The sequence below is a fragment of the Rhinoderma darwinii genome, chromosome 3 (assembly GCF_050947455.1).
Source record: "Rhinoderma darwinii isolate aRhiDar2 chromosome 3, aRhiDar2.hap1, whole genome shotgun sequence".
Classification (NCBI taxonomy): domain Eukaryota; kingdom Metazoa; phylum Chordata; class Amphibia; order Anura; family Rhinodermatidae; genus Rhinoderma; species Rhinoderma darwinii.
The window spans coordinates 219,194,744-219,218,232 of record NC_134689.1 but is presented as its reverse complement, the minus strand read 5'-3'; the positions used below and the strand labels follow the sequence as shown (position 1 = coordinate 219,218,232).

General features: G+C 38.3%; 1 protein-coding gene and 1 long non-coding RNA gene across 3 annotated transcripts in view; one reads left to right on the top strand and one right to left on the bottom strand.

The window, feature by feature from the left end:
- FRMD4A (FERM domain containing 4A) overlaps window positions 1-23,489 on the bottom strand; it is a 383,316-nt gene that overhangs the window by 207,318 nt on the left and 152,509 nt on the right. The gene's annotated exons all lie outside the window — the stretch shown is intronic.
- LOC142749407 (uncharacterized) lies at window positions 1,500-13,385 on the top strand. The gene is made up of 5 exons (XR_012882410.1): window positions 1,500-1,561; window positions 1,834-1,970; window positions 3,780-3,866; window positions 9,603-9,723; window positions 13,227-13,385. It is a non-coding gene; the product is annotated as an uncharacterized LOC142749407 (long non-coding RNA).

The window sequence follows — 23,489 nt, the reverse complement described above, 5'->3', positions numbered from 1 at the left end:
CCCCTCAATACACAACGGCTAGTCCGCATCAATTCAATGCCCATTTTAGGCAAAGCCGCAACAGAATCTGCAACGCAGATTCTGTCCGGCATTGATGCGGACAGTGGCGGAAGAACTCCTCCACGTCTGGGCATGAGCTAAGTATGAATTTCTTTTTACTTTTACTAGGGAAAGGGCTGTCCCTTCTCTCTATCCTTCCCCTCAATACGCAATGGCTAGTCCGCATCAATTTAATGCCAATTTTAGGCAAAGCCGCAACAGAATCTGCAATGCAGATTCTGTGCGGCATTGATGCGGACAGTGGCGGAAGAACTCCGCCACGTCTGGGCATGCCCTAACACTGACAGAGCTGGATTCACAATTCTGCAGGCTTCAGAGATGAAATCTCCCTGCATCCCTTGTTGGCTTATTGGCCCACATACAATAATAATGGTTAGACAGCATTAACTTAGACCAGGCAGTCACCAAATTTATCACAGTGGTGCATGCAGTATTATCATTTTGGCGCATCTTGTATGACCTGTTAGACACTTTTCTATTAATTATACCACTTCTGATTTGCCTTGTTTTGCACCAGTATTTTGTGTAATTTTTGGTGCATTTTTGGTTAATATTGGAGCATTTAATCCACGCCCCCCTGTCTGGCAAGTCACACCATTTCCTACTAAGCCATGCCCCTTCTCTGATTTTTTTAAAAAAGTGTCTAGTGAGGTTGCGAATTTAAAAATTGTGCCAAATTGCACCAATTTGCGTCAAAATTTGGCAAATTTTCAGACACTTTCTAGATTTAGACCTAGTAGTAAAGCTGCCCCCCTGTCTGTGTAATCTTTACATCATGTTTACATTATAGTTCAGCTAGGCTGTTAAGGATGTGTCGGATGACAAGCTTATTGGTTGTTTCCAATGATGACCAACAGAATTGTTACAGTATGTAACTCAAGATCAGTGCAAAACATGCAAAGCAACATATTTGTAAGGGTAATCAACTTTTTATATTGAATATTTCTATACATAAACTGTAAAATTGTGTTAAAAAATTTACTCGCCTTTCAATCACCTTTCCCTACACAGACGTCATTTAGTAGCTGCCCATGTGACAGCTAAGCTCCTCCCAAGGTAGCAATGGTTTAAAAATGTCACTTGAAAATAAGGACTCATACGTCTTAAAGAGGCTCTGTCACCAGATTTTGCAGCCCCTATCTGCTATTGCAGCAGATAGGCGCTGCAATGTAGATTACAGTAACGTTTTTATTTTTAAAAAACGAGCATTTTTGGCCAAGTTATGGCCATTTTTGTATTTATGCAAATGAGGCTTGCAAAAGTCCAAGTGGGTGTGTTTAAAAGTAAAAGTCCAAGTGGGCGTGTATTATGTGCGTACATCGGGGCGTTTTTAATACTTTCACTAGCTGGGCGCTCTGAAGAGAAGTAACATCCTCTTCTCTTCAGAACGCCCAGCTTCTGACGGTGCAGATCTGTGACGTCACTCACAGGTCCTGCATCGTGACGGCCACATCGGCACCAGAGGCTACAGCTGATTCTGCAGCAGCATCAGCGTTTGCAGGTAAGATCGACTTACAGTCAGTATAGGTTAGGAGCCTAGTGTTATTCATAATAGAGAGTCACGATCTATTGTAGGGTATAAAGAGTTTAAGAAGCCAGAATCGGTAATCATTTAAGCAGTCTATTGATTTTGTTAATTAATTAATTAATTAATTAATTAATTAATTAGATTATTATGGTTTTACTTTGACTTGTCTTTATGAAGCTATTTATATGCAAACGATTAGTAGAAAAAGTTTTTGTGCATGTATGCTTATGTTCAATTACACACAGGGCCACTTTAACCATAGGGCTCCTGCCCCATTGCCCTGGTAGGCCTGGCGCTGGCAGAAAGATGACGTTACTGCATCATGCTGACATCAGGTCGAAAAAGACCTCAGTCACTCTGGTCGTTGTGGTAATGGGGTTATGTAAGTATACATTTTTCTTTCTTACATTTAAATTACCGTGGGGGAGCACAAAAGGGGATATTCATTCTGTATGTGGGGGCATAAAAGGGGGCAATATTACTCAGTGGGGAACACAAAAAGGGGCATTATTGTTGTGTGGGGCCTAAAAGGAGACACTATTACTGTGTGGGCCCTAAACGTGACACTATAAGTGTGTGGGGCATAAAGGGGGCACTATTAGTGTGTGGGGTCTAAAGGGGCACTAATACAGTGTGGGGTCTCAAAGGGGGCACAATAAATGTGTGGACTCTAACGGTGGCACTAGTAGTGTGCAAGGCATAAAAGGGGGCACTATTAATGTGTGATGCCTAAATTGGGCACCATTAGTGTGTAGGGCATAAAAAGGGGCACTATTACTGTGTGGCGCCGAAAGGGAGAACTATTAGTGTGTGGGGCATGAAAGGGGGGTATATTACTGTGTAAACAGGGGTAATTTTATTGTGTGGTGCACAATTGGTCACTATTAAAGTATGTTCACACGGCCTATTTTCGGCCGTTTTTCGGGCCGTAAACGCCTGAAAAACGGACGAAAAATCAGAAGCAGAACGCCTCCAAACATCTGCCCATTGATTTCAATGGGAAAACGGCGTTCTGTTCCGAACGGAGCGTTTTTCTCAGCGTTTTTTTTATGCGTAAAAAAACGGCCACGAAAAAGAAGTGCGGGACACTTCTTGGGACGTTTTTGGAGCCGTTTTCCATAGACTCTATTGAAAAAAGCTCCAAAACCAGCCGCGTACCCTAAGGGTATTCCAAATACCCTAAGGGTATGTTCACACGCAGAGTCAAAAACTTCTCAAAATACGGAGCTGTTTTCAAGAGAAAACAGCTCCTGATTTTCAGACGTTTTTTGTGCAACTCGCGATTTTCGCTGCGTTTTTCGCGGCGTTTTTGGAGCTTTTTTCAATAGTTTAAGGAAAACAGCTCCAAAAACGTCCCAAGAACTGTGCTGCACTTCTTTTTCGCGGCCGTTTTTTTACGCGTCAAAAAACGCAGCGAAAAACGCTCTGCTTCCGATTTTTCTGAAAATAGGCCATGTGAACATACCCTAATTCTGCCCCCTCTGTGTATATTGGCCCTCCCCACTAGTTCTCCCTTCTCCTTTAGTGTATCCCGCCCACCTGCTTTATCTGAGATGCGGTCACAGAATACTGTGACTGCACCTCAGATATCTAATGCAATCCCCAACATCCCCAAATATATGTGCCCCATCATAACTATAGATATAAAATTGTGGCGCTATTGAAGCAGAAACAAACAATGAACGGAGCAGACATTGAGGAGGCTGTGGACCAATAGGATGCCTCAAACCCGGGACTTCTGACGTATACCCGGGTTTGAGGCATCCTATTGGTCCACAGTCTCCTCAATGCACGTCCCGTTGATTTCTTTGATTACGCCTCAATGCTTGCCACTTTTGCCTCTCATTAATAAAACTCCTTAGTGCTCGTGCGCTGCCCGGCATGAAAAAAATTGTGTATTTTAAAAGACCTCTAAATAGATAGAATTGTTCTTATGATGTTTAATTGAATGTGTAGACATCGTAAAACAATTAACAATCTTCAGGAGGGGGAGGGATTCTCATGAAACCGTTGCGATGTGTTAAAATGGCCCTGATTTCACATCTATGAATAGTCAATTTCCATCACTCGAATGCTCAACCATTATTCATTTTTAACAGAATAAATATTAAATGAATAATCATAGGGTAATGTATAATGGTTGTACTAACATGTAATACTTTCTTCAACTATGTGGTGTGACATCGTGCAGTGCTCAGCAGCATTTAACAGAGATGGACTTGCACTAGGATCCCTATGAAACAAGCTGTAGTCTTCATTTTGTAACACAGTCTATATGGTTAGTATTGTAGAGATTTTAAATGGCGCTTCTTTGTCATATCCTGCTCCCTTTCCACAGCCACACAATAATAATAGAAGTCAGACTGAGGAGATTTAGCAGGACACTGGACCGCAAAGCAAATTGTTTTGCTTATAACTCGTACCTTCCACTTATCAAACAGCGGCCTACTGAGAATAGCTTCATATAAGAGATTATGTGCGGGCGATCAAAATGAAATCTGTGTTGACTAAGACACAACTCTCTCCAAAATAAACATATTTCCCACTACGCCATATTTGAAGAGCAGCACTTAATCACCACAGGGCCTTTTATCCTGGGAGAAGCTGCTTTATGAGGACATTTAGGAACCTCTGTGCACAGAATGTATATTCTCAGATAGAATTCCTGAGCAAATCACATTTCAGCTAGCCACATATGATGTTTGCAAAAGCTATTTGCAACTTTAGTGGAATCAGCATTACAACATAGTTATCAGCTAATATTAGTAATAAAGTAGCAATGTGGACCACGTTTCCAAACTAGGCCGGTGGAATAATGTGATGGCTGTAAAACATGCTGCTGCCCTTAGTTGCACTGGTAGATAAGGGCAAGTGGTACCTTGTAGTGGCGCTCAATTGTGTTCAGAGAGTAATGAAAACATAAATTAATGAGTTTTCTCCTGGGACTGTATATCTCAAAATAAGTCCGCAAGATTGGAAGTTTCCGTTATGGCTTCTAATTCTTGTGGTTTGACAGCCCTGGCGTGTTTGTATATATTGTGTTGTTACTGTGGGAATAGTAAGCAGCTATAAACAAAATGACCAAAAAAGTGGAACTTTCTTTTAATTTAGCAAATAATTCTATGCTCCAAATATATCTGTGAGCTATTGTACCTATCAAATAAATGTAAGGAGCTTATAAAGGTCATGATGAAGACTGTACATATTATTGTATCATACATAATAAATAGGCAATCGATCTTAATATTTAAGAACAGTAAAACACATACTATAAAAGCAAAAATGCATAATAAACAAGAGAAATTACACCATAGGTAGTCCGTCATAACCCGATCATTCTGGATCATCCGCTTATTTACCTGTGTAGCCTTTTAACCCCACAAATCTTTTACTTACTGATCTTACTGAAATATGGATTTATGACCTTACAAATCTACATAATTGTCATTTGCACTGTACACTAAACTCTTGAGTTGTTTCTTTTCAAAAAGTAAAAATCTGTTGAATTTTCTGTCATTTTTCTTAAGAATTAACTATATTCAAGTTAATTAAATTGTCATGTTTTGATCCTATGCCTCCGAGGCAATCTGTGGTAATTATAATTTTACCATAGATGTTGCTGCATACAAGTTGAGTTACAGAATGTTGTTATTGTAGCAATCATTCATGTAAATAATGCAATATAATATGCCAAAAATATGATTATCTGGTTACATAGATTTAATCATAAACTGGTGAAGTCCATACGTAACTCTCCAGTGTTCTTGTAAAATTAACAGTCGCTATGTTTCACCTAAGTCCTTTGTTTGCTCTCATATTCCTTGCTGATTGTATATACATTGATGTTGATTTACTTTACATTACTAAATTAAACAAAAAGTCATCTAAAATCCTTCATGTTTTGATCCCATGTGTTTAGGGTAGTCTCCAGAGTCCTCATGGCCATTTCCTGTAACCTTTCAGCACACAAATAGCAAATTATATCTAAAATAAGAAATAACTTCCTATTCTGGTTTGGACTCAGCTCAAACTAAACTATAAAAACACATGAAGAGGCTATAAACATCACTGTATCCACCTCATCGCTGTTAACCATGTCTTTATTGTCAGGCAGGCAGTATGTTGTGTCTAGATAGTCAAAGAATCTGCACAGAGGAATAATGTACAAGAGACGGGAGACTGAAATTCTACCCAAAGATGCTTTATTATTATTATTAGGCCTATACTGAAGCCGATAACAAACACAATCGAGACCTATACTGAAGCCGATAAACACACACAATGGCTGATCGTATAATTTATGCAGCAATAAATATTATCATTGTCGGCAGCACATCTCCCTGTGTAAACAGGGAGACGTGCTGCCGACCGGATGGAAATATATGGGGAAGAGCGATCGGAGTAACGAGCGCTCGTCCCCAAATATAACTAAGAATTGCTCCTTTTACGAGTACTCGTTTTCATGGCCCATAATGGGTCGTGTATTAGTACCCTTAGATACAAAGATTGTCACATAAGCCTAAAAATATGGATGTTGTGTCTAGCACACTGCCACCTGGATGGCTAACCACCAGGCCAAACATATTCAAGCACCTGCTTTTATAAATAATTGTTTATAATAGGAAACCAGAATCTCCCTTTAATACCTAGCATATAATGCTTACTGTGCAGGTTCAGAATTCGTGCTCATCCAATAAATGTCCTGATAATTCAAGCAGACAAATGTTTGTATAATTAAGGCCCCATGCACACGACAGCAAAAAACCTCAGTTTTTGCGGACCGCAATTGCGGTCCGCAAAAAACGGAGCCATTCACTTTCATTGAACACTGGCACCTTTCCGTAGCACTACGGAAGGGTGTCAGTGCCGTGGAAATGTTCCGGGAATTAGGGAACATGTCCGTTCTTTCGCGTTTTGCGGGCCGTGCTCCCATACTTTGTATGGGAGCACGGTCCGAAAATGCGGCTGTCAGTCAGCGGCCGCCCGTGCCCGCAATTGCGGGCCGTGATTGTGGGCACGGTCGTGTGAATGGGGCCTAAAAGAGTGTTTTACACTAAAAATATTCTACCATGGTAGAAAAATGAAATGTATACACTACTATGGCAGTGGTAATAGTAATCCACAAAGTAACATTTTAAGCAACGGATTATTTTTGTTTGACCAATGTAATAGTTTCCCACTTGAAATGTTATTGTATTTTTGTGCTCAGTCAACAGAGGCAATATCTGTAGCACAGAAGGCATTAGAACACAAAATATCACAAACATCGCCAATAGACATGGTTAGATTGTGTTAGTTTATAGAGCATCTGTCATCAAAATGACGTTTTTCTGTGTTTCTATGTTACAGAATGGTATAAGGCTTCATTCACACTTACATGTGATTTTTTTGCCCTCAATACAGTGTGCAATATAGAATCATTTGATGTCAAGGGAAACAAGAATTGGGTGTGTAGGATTCAATCATGCCTGATGGTTTGTTCCCCAAAAGGATGAGTCCCTGTCAGAGGTGTTTGTTCCTCTCTCTCTATTTACCAATCCAAGCGTGCATGTTTATTGGGTAGTCAGGGGGCACAGCTACTGTATGTGCGTGGCCAGCATTAGAATACATTATTTAAATGCCTTCTCTACATATTCACTGTTGCCAATCAAAACAATCAAAACCCTCTCTAAAAAGATCTACAAGTCCACCCCACAGACTTATTTTTAGAGATACGCCAAACTCTTACACAATTTATTAACTAGTTGATATTATGCAAATAAATTGTGCAATGATAGAGTGAAAAAGAGCCATCGATTAATGGAATACTCTCTAAGAGGAGATTTTACTAGCTGTTGTAAAAATAAGGACAAACACTCTTAAAATACAAACCTTATTACACAAAACCAGTAAGTGCATTTGTCCCGCCATTCTAGAATTAATTCTCATGGACGAGCACCTAGATATTTTTATAACAGATTGTACAACTAGAATATTTTTAATGTACCAATGTGAGTCACCAAAAAATAATTCAGTAGTTTATCCTTTAGGTCATAACAAAATGTTAGGTTCACGTATGACATAACAGCTGTACGTTAAAGAGGCTCTATCACCAGATTTTGCAAGCCCTATCTGCTATTGCAGCAGATAGGCGCTGCAATGTAGATTACAGTAACGTTTTTATTTTTAAAAAACGAGCATTTTTGACCAAGTTATGACCATTTTTGTATTTATGCAAATGAGGCTTGCAAAAGTCCAACTGGGCGTGTTTAAAGTAAAAGTCCAAGTGGGTGTGTATTTTGTGCGTACATCGGGGCGTTTTTACTACTTTTACTAGCTGGGCGTTCTGACGAGAAGTATCATCCACTTCTCTTCAGAACGCCCAGCTTCTGGCAGTGCAGACACAGCCGTGTTCTCGAGAGATCACGCTGTGTCGTCACTCACAGGTCCTGCATCGTGTCAGACGAGCGAGTACATCGGCACCAGAGGCTACAGATGATTCTGCAGCAGCATCGGCGTTTGCAGGTAAATCGATGTAGCTACTTACCTGCAAACGCTGATGCTGCTGCAGAATCAGCTGTAGCCTCTGGTGCCGATGTGGCCGTCACGATGCAGGACCTGTGAGTGACGTCACAGATCTGCACTGTCACAAGCTGGGCGTTCTGAAGAGAAGAGGATGTTACTTCTCATCAGAGCGCCCAGCTAGTGAAAGTATTAAAAACGCCCCGATGTACGCACATAATACACACCCACTTGGACTTGTACTTTTAAACACACCCACTTGGACTTTTGCAAGCCTCATTTGCATAACTACAAAAATGGTCATAACTTGGCCAAAAATGCTCGTTTTTTAAAAATAAAAACGTTACTGTAATCTACATTGCAGCGCCTATCTGCTGCAATAGCAGATAGGGGTTGCAAAATCTGGTGACAGAGCCTCTTTAAACACGCCCACATGGACTTTTGCAAGTCTCATTTGCATAAATACAAAAATGGTCATAACTTGGCCAAAAATGCTAGTTTTTTAAAAATAAAAACGTTACTGTAATCTACATTGCAGCGCCGATTTGCTGCAATAGCAGATAGGGGCTGCAAAATCTGGTGACAGAGCCTCTTTAAGTCTTTGTCTTGGTAAGAATATTACTATTAAGTCTCCAGAGTATCAAATCATGAGAATAAAACAAATCCCCCTCCTGTAACAGAAATGGGCAAATTGTACATCTGTGAAACTGCTACTAATGTAAAATGCTGTGGTGCAAGACAGAAAGAAAAGGAATAAAGAAGCATGCATGGGGGGTCTTATACTAATCCTATTAAGTGTACTATTGTGAGCAATTAACTAGCCCTGTAAGATTGATTGGAAAAGCGAGTGCTGAATAAAAGCAATTAAAATTCATCTTTTTGGATGTAAAAATGCATGTAAAATGTATCTGAAGATGACATCATAGGGCAGACAAAGATGCATTTGTAACAAGAATATTATGAGTTAAAATGTAGAGGGAGATAAAATCTTACTGAGGGAGGCGATTGTCGTATCCTTATTTAGAAGGACTAAGTTTCTCAAAATAAAGGTTAAACAGTATAATTGTGTCCAAAGCACAGGAAATGCTACCAGAAATGAATAGAAGTGAAGCAGAACAGAGAATATAAGAATAGTTTACACACACTGCTTGGTGGAGTCCTGCTCCTCAAGGAAGTAGTTGCAACCATTATAAGAAGTGACCATGATCATTTAAAAAAGAATAATATATACTGTATATATATATATATATATATATATATATATATATATAAAAAGGTATGTTACAAGTCCCCTTGTATTTTTACTGTAGGGTATTAACACTGATACCTGAAACAAAAAAGCTTAAAAATATACAAAAGTAATAATGTAAAGTAGTATAGCTCATAAATCATATCTTTTTAGAAAGGGGTAGCAAGATGGGTGATGGTGCCAGTTGGCACAATGGAATAAGCAACCTGCCAAAGGTGAAGAGATTACAGCTTCAACTTAAACATGTTGAGCCTATATTGACAGATGGACATCCCAGAAGGTGACAGACTCAAACACCACCAAGGGATCTTCAAAGGACTGACAAGGTTGAACAATAAATTAGAAATCCCAGAGGTAAAACAACCGATCACCAAAAAGAAGAAAGGTAAGTGAGGGGATCTTTGTCTGTTTTGTCTAATTTAATTAAGTAATGTTTCTTGGCTATTAGCTGCATTTACCTATGGTTATATAGTTATGTAGATAAGCGTTACATAGAAATGAAATTTCGGTAAGGACTTGTTTACAAAATAACACAACCAAACAAAAAAGAAATTAAAAAAACTTGACAAAAGCATACTTGATGTGCAATTGTTTCTGCAATTAAATGGATGCTTATCTTCTGATATGTTTTTAATTTTTCACTATTGTAGACTGAACATGCGGCACCACAAAATTTGTTTAAAAATACACTAACCAAAAAAACAGCGTGCCTAATAGCACATGCAACAATGAATGATTATAACGGTCCACTTCAGTGGGTGCACATTACAGCTCGGAAGTTGTATGGAGCCATATTACGGCTGTAAGCAATAGGCTGCTCTGTGCACTTCTATTTGTCCATAAACCCCCCTCCCCATGAAGCAATGTCTTCGTATGAAATTGCGGCATACGGAGGTACATTAAGACCCCATAGTAGTCTATGAGTGCCCTATACGGCTTTAAACAATTTAGAGGTTGTGCAGAGCCGTAATGCGTTCATTTGCATGAAGCCTAGTAACAACCTTTGTTTGGTTAGGGCTCCACAGCAAATTTCTGTCACATGACGTTTGCAGTAAAATAGCGTGTTAACAAAATAACAAATGTTGCGCAGCCTTGATGACTTTCGAGACTTTATCCCCCAGGGAAAAATTTACAGTTACATGACCGCAATGAGGTGACATGACAGTCATGGTAATCTGTCATTTTACCACAAACATCGCACAACCAATAGCCACCATGGACTCCGAGCCTTACAATCAGGGTAAATATACAAACTGATAACTAAAATCAACCAACAATGAGACAAAATGAGAAATAACTGTAAGGTCTTACAATTCAAAAATGAGTTTGGAAAAAAATGAAAAACATATTTTAAAAAATCTAGACATTTTTTCACATTCCAGAATATTGCAATATATGAGTGGAAATATCATAACATGACATTCACTAACATTGCATATCTGTGAGCCGTGATAAAACTCAGCACAGACAAAACGGTCACCAAAATGTTCCTCAATGTTACCATTTATGGATCTACTTTAGAAGAAACATCTAGAAGTTGTAGAGTATCCTTGGATGATAGTGCTAATATGGAAAACGGAGCATTTCTCTCGTATGGAATGGCTGTTTACATTGCAGTAACATGCACTAATGTCCATTGAAGATACATAAGGGGGTCCTTTTTTCCCAATGCAGCGTGGACTTGGTATTGGGAGGGTGCAGCATATCATTCCTAATCTGTAGTGTGTGGTTTTTAGGATTTCATTGGCATACTTTCACATACTATATTGTTGTGAGAATAAAACTTTCCTCTTGATAAACGCCCCAGTGTCCCATGTAAATTATTCTTCCATAGCAGCAACTCTGCACTTTTAATACATTGCCAGAACGTGCATTTTTCGAAGGATAACATAAACATGAGGTTCTTATCGCCTGAACTTCTCTTTCGTTTGCTCGGCCGTACACTCTCATTTTAACTAATGCTGTGTTTTCTTTGACAAGATTTAATTACAGGCAGTGATCTGAAAGGCAAAGGATGCAGCCAAAATAAGTTGATGTATAATTTATGCCGCTCCAATTTCCCAACAAAAACTCCCATTTGGTAAAGAATCTAATAATGTTCACATGCTTAATTTATCCACAACATTCATTATTCTTAAGAGATAATACACAATTCTCTATAAGGACTTCTTGAAGATAATTTTCTCTCGTGAATGTCCTTATTAAGAGAATTATCAAGGGAATCAACACAGCGATTTCATGTGTGAAGCTTCATTGGTTTATTATGTATACTCAAGTTCATGTTTTATTCACAACATCATCTATTTTTTCATATTGCTAATAATGATGGAAATGCTGCCTACAGACTGTGCATGTTTCTTTAAATTGGCAGCGCCAAATAATTGCTCAAAATACCTCCAGGAAATAAATGGAATATTGTATTCCGGCTTATAAGAAGCAATGGTTTTACACAATCTATTCCTTGGTAGATAAAAAATAAATAAAAAATAGAAATGCAAACAGCTGAGTCTTAGAAGAGCCTGGTCTATCAATATGCCGAAAAATGTGATTCTTCTTTTTATTACTTTATTTTCCCTTTACTTTGGCAGTACAGGAGGATTGCCATGTTCTATTCACCAAATCCAGTTTCTCAGGCACACAATGTTCACAATAAGATGTAGTAACATTCCAAAATCATTTCAAATGAAGCATAGTATTGAGGGAAGTCTCACAGACCTCATTTCTTTCCTTGTACCCCTGATAAAGTAAAAGTTCGGGATCGGTCCATTTCTGGAAAATCTCCTTGTGTGATATTGAACAGCACTGATAGTCCAGTACACTCAGGATGCCTCCACATATATAGTATGGACACGTAACCTGGATTCTGATGGGCAATTACATTGTATAAGACCTTAGAGCTCAATGTCACAACTTCTATTAATCTGTCACCCTGTAGAGAGGCTATACCCATCTGTCCATACTGTCCTTCAAATGACTGATGATGTCACATACAATTATGGATACTTGCTATAGAAACTAACTCCTCATTCACCGGTAGACCTCTGCCACTATTCAATTCAATAATCAGAGCTGGGCCCTCCACCTTCTCATGTGCCTCATAGTAGTTTCATGGGTTGCCTCTATAGTATGTATGTCCATTTTGTTCGTCTTTCGCCTAAAATATGAACAGCATACATTGATGATGTCCTTTTATAAGAATTTATTTCTTTAACTATATTTCATACCTTTTCTTACCATTTTTTTTCTGGTGTATACATATGCATGGTGTAGGGTGTTTCTAATACAAAGTTGGAAAAAATCATATCACATGTGCAAAGCAAACAATAACCATTACTACCTTTGGTAATATCCAATTTATCTCCCATAGGGAAATAGTTTTGATCATAGTAAAGTTTATTTCATGTATGGGGAAATTAGATGAAAGGCCGGATATTGAATGAACTGGGAGAAACCTTCAGGCCTTTCTCAGCCTTTAGTGACCCTATGCTGTCACATGTCAAATATCGCATAACATAATGTCACACAAACCTAGGATGGGTAAATGGACCAATAAAATATTTAATGAAGACAAACTGAAATTACAGTGCAGGAGCCAAAATGTGAAAACCTTGCAGTTCTCACAAATGTTGGCAATGCCTGCACATAGTATATATGATATCAATGACCTGCGGAGCTCAGTATAAGAAACGTACTTGTCTCATGCTCTACATGGGGAATGAAAGATTTTGATATAACATAATAACAAGATGCAAAGTTGTATAGAAAAGGGAAAAGTAGGTATGTTCACATGATACAACTATCTAAATACATTATATTTCCCCACTAAATCAAATGGAATGAAAAGGGCTCCCATTCTTCAGTCTATAACTGCATATCTTTCCTTTCTAGGGAGAGACTCACTGCTGGTCTTCCATTACTATGTCCGGAGCGTGGTTTCTGGGAGTTTGCACTTTTCTGCCTTGACTTTGTTTTTCATAGATTATATCATGAAGCTCTGAGACTGAAAAGGACCATAAAACTGTATGCATGATTATATACAGATCCTAAAGCAAGTATATATATATATATATATATATATATATATATATATATATATATATATATATATATTATTTTTTTATATATATACATATATATATATATATATATATATATATATATATATAGATATACAATTCCTGTTACTGATATACATAATGACTAGCCAACTTCAACTGTAACAATTTTCATGTGTTAGATAACTTAAAATGGTTTCCCCATAATCATTGTCTATAGGTGATAAATGTCTGATCGGTGGGGGACTGACCTCTGGGACAACCACTGTTCACGAGAGCGGGTTTATCATGCTGTTCCTGGACGCCTCATAGGAATGGAGCGGTAGTGCGCAAGCTCAGCCACCGTTCTATTAATTTCTTTCATTAATTAAGATAGCACTCGGCAGCCCCATAGAAATGAATAGAGCGGTGGTCGAGCATGCGCAATACCACTCCATTCCTATGGGGCACCCAGGAACGGCAAGGTTAGCCCGTTCTCATGATCGATGGTTGTCCCAGCGGTCGGACCCCCACTGCTCAGATATTTATCTCCTATCCTGTGGATAGGTGATAAACAATGATTATGGGGAAACCTTTTTAATGCTGAAAGTAACACAGCCTCATCACCTTAATGAACTAAAATTAACTTGCTTTGCAAAAGGAATATCTGTGACTATACTTTGGGTGTGTATGTGTTATTACGTAACCTCCGTGAATGGAAAACCCTAGCTCATAGTCTCCTGCTCAAGAAAGAATAATACAGTATGTCCATCCAGCAATGCTACATGAACTCAGTACTTGGATCACACAATAGACTAAATACTTCTTTAACTAGTAATGATGTGCCATTTTACTATGACAAAAGTGTAATGTCTGATAAATAAATAATGCTAATATTAACACCTGTATATAGTCACTTGGTGTGTGTGGTAACACTCAGCCTGGCTGTGCTAAGCTCAAAAATGACGGCTTACCCTTCAACCTTTCTCTGTAGAGTAGACCCCGGAGCATACTCTATATACCATTGACTATTTTCACTTGCCATCTAAACTCCAGCTGGCCATAAAAATAAAAATGTTCCACACAACACTGCACATAAAAAACATGCAGAATGATAACTGTTACGTCTATGGTTCCAATATGATTTGATTATGACTTACTAAAATTCTTTGAATTTAGGAACATTTTTAAACATTAAAAGGGTTGTCTCACAATGACAACCCCTGTCCATATGTCTTATTAGGGCACATGGACATTAAAGAGGAGGGTCCCCCTCTATGATTCAGAGCAGAGAGATGCCAACAAACAGTAGCTCTTGCTCTGGCGGGCTCAAACCCTCCATGTATTACTTGCACAGCCATTCATCTGATGCTGCGGGGGATCTGTATAGCTGACAAAAACTTCCCACAGCAAAAGCAGCTGTTTCCCAGGGGCGTGAGAATAAGGAAAGGGGCTGTCTTTGTTAGACAACCCCTTTAAGACCAGTTTGAAGTCAAAGAGGAAATAGTGTCATGAAGAATGCAAAGTTCTGCTCATAAAATACCTTTTATCATACACTTCTAAAATCCTAACATGGGAAGAACTAAATGAAACGTCTGAGGACATCACTGATTCACACTCCAATCATTTATCATTTTAGCATAATTTATTATGGTTACATTGTGTGACGCTGTTTGTTTCTTATGTCTCTGTGTAAATGATAACGCTTACGGAACTATTTATTCACCATAAACCCAAATGACAGGATTCATGAAAGATTTATGGGTACAGTTTCCCTATTCCGCAAGCAAGGATGAACTGGGATGATGTCACATCCGGCTGCATGGAATTTACATGCTTTAGAATCCTATTTCGAGACGCCATGGCCATTTCTTTTGGGACAAATTTAGTCTATGATTTAACGTTGGAGCACCACAGTCTCCATGACTCTGAATTATTTCCAAAAGTATTGGCAAACAATGTAATTCTTCTCCATCTGACAATTGAAACAAATATTGGCAGTAATAAAATAAACCAATACATCCAGCACATAACTCCAGACGTTAGTATTAAGTATTGGAAACATTCATATATTAAAGCAGTATGTGTCAAATAAATGTGGAAATCCTGCCATTTATTCCCTAAAGGAACCGAGTATTTGCATATTGTCTACATGTGTTTTCCGGAAAAAGCAAGAGACATTAACAATTGTAAGTATTAAAATATTCAAGGAAGGATTCTTACACAAGGTAAAACTAACATTACATGCTCTAAGTAAAAGAGTAAAAGAGTAATAGAGTAAAAGAGTAATAGAGTAAAAGAGTAATAGAGTAAAAGAGTAATAGCGTAATAGAGTAATAGAGTAAAAGAGTAAAAGAGTAAAAGAGTAAAAGAGTAATAGAATAATAGAGTAATAGAGTAATAGAGTAAAAGAGTAAGAGTAAAAGAGTAATAGAATAATAGAGTAATAGAGTAATAGAGTAATAGAGTAAAAGAGTAAAAGAGTAAAAGAGTAAAAGAGTAATAGAATAATAGAGTAATAGAGTAATAGGCTCCTCCACAAGTGCAGATTTACAAGCATACATTGGTTTATAATGGAAAACAATCTGTGCAATGACTTGCCTGGCTATAGGTGTCTGAGCTCTGGATTTTCAGGTAACTATATATATAACTATATATATATGAACACCTATGTTTTAGCCCTATGTATTCCAGAATAAAATATTCTCTTTAATGTGTATGTCCACCGTTGAAAATATAAAGTAATATACTAGATATCTACATAAACAGGAATCACACATTTGTATTCTTCTAACTCCTTGTTTCTTCCTTGTCAGCAGTCAGACTGTTTTCTAAACCTATAGCTACTTTTCCATGGACAGATATATTTAAAGGTTTTTCCCCTTTTATCTAAAGCAAGTTAGTGATGAAATTTATGAAACTTTCTAAAAATACTTTGTATTGAGATTTCTCACCATTTTCAAGAACTCTGCTTACTGTTAGTGAATGGAAACCTTCTTGTTAATACCTACAGGCTGAAAACCTACCCTGATCATATCCACCCAATGCTAGTGTATGGCTCATTATACCGGAGAGCTCTGATAAATTGACACTAGCTATGCGCCTGATCAGGACAGGTTTTCAGCCTCTGGATGTAAACAAGAATTTCCATTCATTGACATCAAGCAGACGTTTTGAATGTAAAGTATTTAAAAAAAGTTACAGTACTTTTCATTATACAACAATGAAGCCTTATTTACGGAAAACAGGAAAAGCCCTTCAAATTCAATAGTTCAAGCCCCCCTCAAGTACACCAAAAATATCAAAAAGGGAACTGCTATTTATGCAATCCCTTAAAATATTATTGTAGGTCCATCAAAGTTGAGGTATATTAATAACAATGGTAACACTCAGACAAGACTACAATGTATTAAAGTTGTCAAAGCATTGCACTAAATGATGGTTAACACAATGTGACGAACAGTTCAGTTACACTTAGAACCAATAATATTTCACTTCATTTACTTTAAAATGGAAATTCCCACCTGATAAACTGCCCTGGAAATGCACCAAGGTTTCAACATCATGTGCAGGACCCTAAAGTTTCCATTCCGGCATGAACGCAGTGCTCGAGAAGTCAGGTTCCATACTAAGCTGTCCCAGCTATACATTAAATCCTCAAAGCTTAAAAGAACAGCCGCCATCTTGATCCCATCAAAAGTAATGGATGAGGTGCAAAGCAGGTAACTGATGGCGATTCCTTTGATTCCGCCAAGTTCAAAGTGTTACGTGTAATTTAATACACAGGAAAAATCACTTTGGCCATTTTTTTTCTGTACTATTTCGATAAATGTGTCCCGAGAGATAGCTTTGTGTCTTACACAAAAAACAAACTTCTTCATGGCCACTGTTCCCCAGACAATGGATAAGACATTCCTCTGTGATCTTTGAGCTCTTCTCATGGGGAGCTCTGCTCCGATTCTGTGACTTCTCAGCTGTCTGCTGCTATACTAAGAAATAGACTTCCATCCAAAGTCATCACTTCATACTGCTGGGAGAGAATCCAGGGAAATGAAGTATTGTTCCACCGCCAACATTCCTGGGACCGTCCACATTTCTACTTAACTCTTTCTATCGTAAATACAACATTCCCAACACTCAGTCAAAACAAAAGTGTATGAGAGAAAGGTTTTTTTTTCACCAGGTGGCAAAACCGATGACATTAATAAGGCCCCCAGAGCAAACTTAGAAAATGGGAACTTCTGAAGACGCCATGACTCATTGCAGAACAAAAGCAGTTTAAAGAAGGGAATGTTAGGAAACACAAGGGCCCGTGACATGCCAATGGCTCTCGCTGTAGATTTTCTTACAAGGGTTTGACACTTTTACCAGGAGAGATTGAAGCGAGCACAATAGATTGTCATGGATATATTACTGATGCCTGCTGGACATTAGAGAAGCGCGTCACCTTTCTTCTATAATTCTGTATAGTGGAATGAGAAAGTTAGAGCCTGACCTATGGCAAGGTAAAGTTACCTGGTATTAAACATCAGTGTCATCAATCAATCTAAAGTAAAGATAAAGTTCTAATAACCTTTTTATCTATTAACTGAATTTAATATGTATTTAAAAAAATTAATAAAATTTTTTTACTGTCTGGGTGGGAGCTCTTCTACGTCTTATAACTGACATATCCTACATTAAGTGTCTTTCAAGCTAATTTCCTTATTACAAACAGGCATGTGTCCCATGAACCTTCTATTTGGTAGCCAATTATTCACATATTTAATCATACACGTAATTTATTTGTTTGGACTGTGAGCCAGGGTGGCTGAAGAGATCCACAATCTCCATGCAAATGGTGCCGTATGCAGGAATGTTGATGCTATTGCGGCAGTCGGGTTTGTCAGCAGTGCACATGGTTCTACAAGATGGACTTATGGATACCAAATGAAGGGACCAAAATGGAGCATATGCCCACAATAGATCTTCTATATAAGAGTTCACATCTCTGTTGGTATTTAATTTTTTTTGTTAGATCCTAAGAACAGAAATCCCGGCAGTGTCGGATCCATCATTTGATGGGTACCAACAGTGCCAGACGGACCCCATCGACTTTAATTAGGTCTATTGGGTTTCTGGCATGGTGTCCGTCATTTTACCGGAAAAAATAGCGCTGTATGCTGTGCTATTTTTTTCTGTCATTTTCGACAGAATCTGCGAAAAAGGCTCCTAATAAAGTCTCGAATGTGAACAGAGCTTTAGAACATCTTGTAGATGCTCTCATATGAAGAGTTCTGTCATTGAGCTTCATTTGAAACTGAGGTTTTTGAGAAAACTTTTGCTTTCATGTTCTGTTCCATTGAATGTAGAGAACACCATATCTACAGTAAATCATCTTAAATGTTGTGCTATTGGCTTGCAGAAGCATTCTGTATTTTATCCTTGGCATAATCTACTGAAGTATTTGCTTTTCTTTAGAATATCAAGAGATCTCCTTAATAGTCAAGAGATTTGAGAACATCAGAATGGATTTCCAAATATTCCCCTGGGGTCCTCTCTAGACCAATATACTATTTCTATGGCTTTTGTGGCTGGTATTCAGTAGAAAAAGAATAACAAACAAAGAGAAGGATGTAATATTTTAGCCACAAACATTTATTTTAAATGCGGAAATAAAAACTTACAATTCAATGCAGATGTAGCATCTCAATATCATTACACAACAAATATTCAATGAAATTATGATTTTTTTTTATCCTTATTTCACTTACTTTTTTATATTTTATCAATTATAGAAACAAGATTATGTAGAATCGACATTCCTAGCCATGAAAGACTTATGGTGAACTTCTAAATGTTTCATAAGTACATAGGCACGAAAAGTAAAATAGTACAAAAAAATACTCGTTAGTCAATTGGAGCATTTCGGTCTAAGGCAGTGATTAAAGGGGTATTCCCATCTGAAACCTCTTTGGCATATCGTAAATTTCCGATAGATGTGGTTCCCAACTCTAGGACCCGCACCTATCTCCAAAACGGAGGTCATCTGACCCCTGCCCCGGCTACCAGCCATTGCGTCCAGACAGAGAATGAATAGAGGGGTGGCCATGCTTGTGTGCAACTCTCGACATTCATTTTTATAGGAGTTACCGAAACAGCCAACAAGTTGTCAGTTATGGGTTGATTTTATACACTGAACTTTGGCTGATAATTTTTTCTGCATTTGGATCAGAATGTAGTGCAAGCATCATGTGGACCCATCCAACATGTATTCAACATGTATTCAACATGTATTCAATAATTCAAGCTAGTGTACGCTATGCAATGTTGTGGGAAATGTATTTCTGTCACTTAAGTCTACTTATCCCATCTGGTCATACAAGGTAACTTAACATGCTGATCAGGGTGTGTCCCTTTATAACTTAAAGTGTACCTCCAAAGTTTGGTCCAAAAAGAATAAAATACATTGCTTAATCCTATTGGGAAATACAATTAAAACGCTATAAAAAAAAAAGTGTTTCTACCTTACTCCTGTCCGCAGTTATCTGCCATAATCCTTTTCCAGCCATAGATGTTCATTCACCTATGGCTGTCTGTGCAAATGGGTGATCACTTCCAGGTCCTGACGTGAACTAAGATAACTGTGCCCAGCGCGTCTGCTCATGAACGCACTCGGCAGGGCTTCCAATCAGCGTTCAGAAGTACGTGCTTCTGTATTTGTCTCTCAATGGCCAGCAACGGCCGCTATTCTATGCTAACAGAAGCCTGCATCGAGGAGCACGCACGCTTCCTGCATGGCTCCAAAGATGCATCTGTTCTTCCTAGAATCCGTATCCGGCGTCTGTTAAAGCTGGATACGGATTCCTCTTGACAACGAGCGCGCAGAGCTCAAGTAACAGCAGGCAAATCAGAAGGAGATAGGAGTGAAGACGGAACAACAGGAGGAAAACCATAGGATATCAGTAATAACTATACATTATGAACATGCTTATATTTTCAATTAGAAAACAGAAATGAAAAGTTTAAAAACTTTACTGGTACACTTGACAGTTCCGATTGATATGTTCAGCAGTGAAAGCACATATTGTCATGGAATGGTAACGTTTGGTTTCGCATAAGGGGCTATTCTATTGTGTTAGCTGCACATTTCAACTGCAGGTAGTATTAAGCAATAAAGAATTCAAGCATTTCTGATCGAGGAAGTCTAATAAATTGAGTATCCGCTACACAGTAGGACATGTTCAGATTTTTAATGGTCACTAGTAAAATGTAAGTTATTTCTAACCAATGAAATTAAAGCACTGGCCTTTCAACTATTATTTAAATGGTTATATTAAAGGGAGAATCCCGACAGACACTCCCTTTTTGTCAGAAAGGTCCCCCAAGACTAAGCTGATCACAGGTTATCTTGCTGCTGGAACCCCCAGTGATCAGCTGTAATCAGCAAGGGAAGTGTTCAATTCCCTTGCAACGCCACCAAATGGGTAAATTTAGCATTACGTGTTGCACATTGAAATTACAGGACTGTCCATTTAATGCCTGGTCCCCTAGACTAAGGAACTCTAGAGTGAAAAACCCTCTCTTCTGGCTATTAGAATCCTGAATGGGTGATCTCCCTTTATTAACTAAAAATTCCCTAATAGGGCATTGTAAAATGAATTCTCTAAACCAAACAACACCTTAAAGTCGAGAGAGTTGTTATATAACATATTCTCCAGCTCACTTCGTCATATCTCCGACTTCACTTTTTTGTAGATGAGAGAAAAAGAATCATGAAAAACCACATCATATGAGCCATCTGTAAACGTGTTTGTGATAAAAATGGCTCCAGACGAATCAATCACTTTTTGCCTGGCTCTCACATTGCAAATTATAGAAATGCCACAATGCCGAGCCTGGTGATTTTCTGACTCTACCTTCTTCAGTTTCTGGCCTTATGAAAGGCAAAGTAATTGAACAATACATATAACCCGCTGCTTTTCATTTTCATCCAACTTGTTAGCAGGCACATCCTGCGTCTGGCACACATATGATGAATGAAAGACTATTCATTTCTATGTCTTCTTCTTCCTCTTCGGAGCCACGTTTGGTTTTAAATAGATAACAGATTTAAACTACAGAGGAGCGGAGATCTGTGAATATTACAATAATAAAAGCTACATTGTTAAAACGCGAAGCAGATTTTTGTCCAATGGCATTAAGGCTGTCAAATAAAAAACACACCACAAAATGCTTCAATCATGTGAAACAAGGTACAATCTATATGTATGTTTATATTGTACAATAGGACTGTGCATTGCACTTGGCAGGTTGACTATGGGACAATGCCAACAAATTAAAATGTGGTGCTCATTTCTGCTATATGCTAAATGCCTGGGCTTAATAAGGTGAAGAACAATATCATATCCATTTCAACCATTCCAAAAGTTTTTTATGTACTTTTTTAAAATAAAATAAATAAATAGAAAACACGTATTGGTATTGCTATGTAGTTGATATAAAAACATTACCATCTAGTATTCCTACCTCTTCTCTCTGTCCCGTAATAGATTGTAAACTCACAATAAGTAGTGCTTTGCCCTTGAATAGGTAGGGCTACTAACTATATATGTCTTGCTAAAAAAAGGGTAATGGATTCTATTAATGGAAAGTAGGAAACTGTCTTTCCCTTGAAGACTAAGTCAGAATATCCTCCCTGTAATGGCAGACACCCCATCTGAATGAATGTTTTTATACATACATATATATATATATATATATATATATATATATATATATATATATATATTACCGTTCAAAAGTTTGGGATCACCCAGACAATTTTGTGTTTTCCATGAAAACTCACACTTATATTTATCAAATGAGTTGCAAAATTACTAGAAAATATAGTCAAGACATTGACAAGGTTAGAAATAATGATTTTTATATGAAATAATAATTTTCTCCTTCAAACTTTGCTTTCGTCAAAGAATGCTCCATTTGCAGCAATTATAGCATTGCAGACCTTTCTAGCTGTTAATTTGCTGAGGTAATCTGGAGAAATTTCACCCCATGCTTCCAGAAGCCCCTCCCACAAGTTGGATTGGCTTGATGGGCACTTCTTGCGTACCATACGGTCAAGCTGCTCCCACAACAGCTCTATGGGGTTGAGATCTGGTGACTGCGCTGGCCACTCCATTACAGATAGAATACCAGCTGCCTGCTTCTTCTCTAAATAGTTCTTGCATAATTTGGAGGTGTGCTTTGGGTCATTGTCCTGTTGTAGGATGAAATTGGCTCCAATCAAGCGCTGTCCACAGGGTATGGCATGGCGTTGCATTATGGAGTGATAGCCTTCCTTATTCAAAATCCCTTTTACCTTGTATGAATCTCCCACTTTACCAGCACCAAAGCAACCCCAGACCATCACATTACCTCCACCATGCTTGACAGATGGCGTCAGGCACTCTTACAGCATCTTTTCAGTTGTTCTGCATCTCACAAATGTTCTTCTGTGTGATCCAAACACCTCAAACTTCGATTCGTCTGTCCATAACACTTTTTTCCAATCTTCCTCTGTCCAATGTCTGTGTGCTTTTGCCCATATTAATCTTTTCCTTTTATTAGCCAGTCTCAGATATGGCTTTTTCTTTGCCACTCTGCCCTGAAGGCCAGCATCCCGGAGTCGCCTCTTCACTGTAGACGTTGACACTGGCGTTTTGCGGGTACTATTTAATGACGCTGCTAGTTGAGGACCTGTGAGGCGTCTATTTCTCAAACTAGAGACACTAACGTACTTGTCTTGTTGCTCAGTTGTGCAGCGGGGCCTCCCACTTCTCTTTCTACTCTGGTTAGAGCTTGTGTGTGCTGTCCTCTGAAGGGAGTAGTACACACCGTTGTAGGAAATCTTCAGTTTCTTGGAAAAATTTTCTCGCATGGAATAGCCTTCATTTCTAAGAACAAGAATAGACTGTCGAGTTTCACATGAAAGCGCTCTTTTTCTAGCCATTTTGAGAGTTTAATCGAACCCACAAATGTAATGCTCCAGATTCTCAACTAGCTCAAAGGAAGGTCAGTTTTATAGCTCCTCTAAACAGCAAAACTGTTTACAGCGGTGCTAACATAATTGCACAAGGGTTTTCAAGTGTTTTCTAAT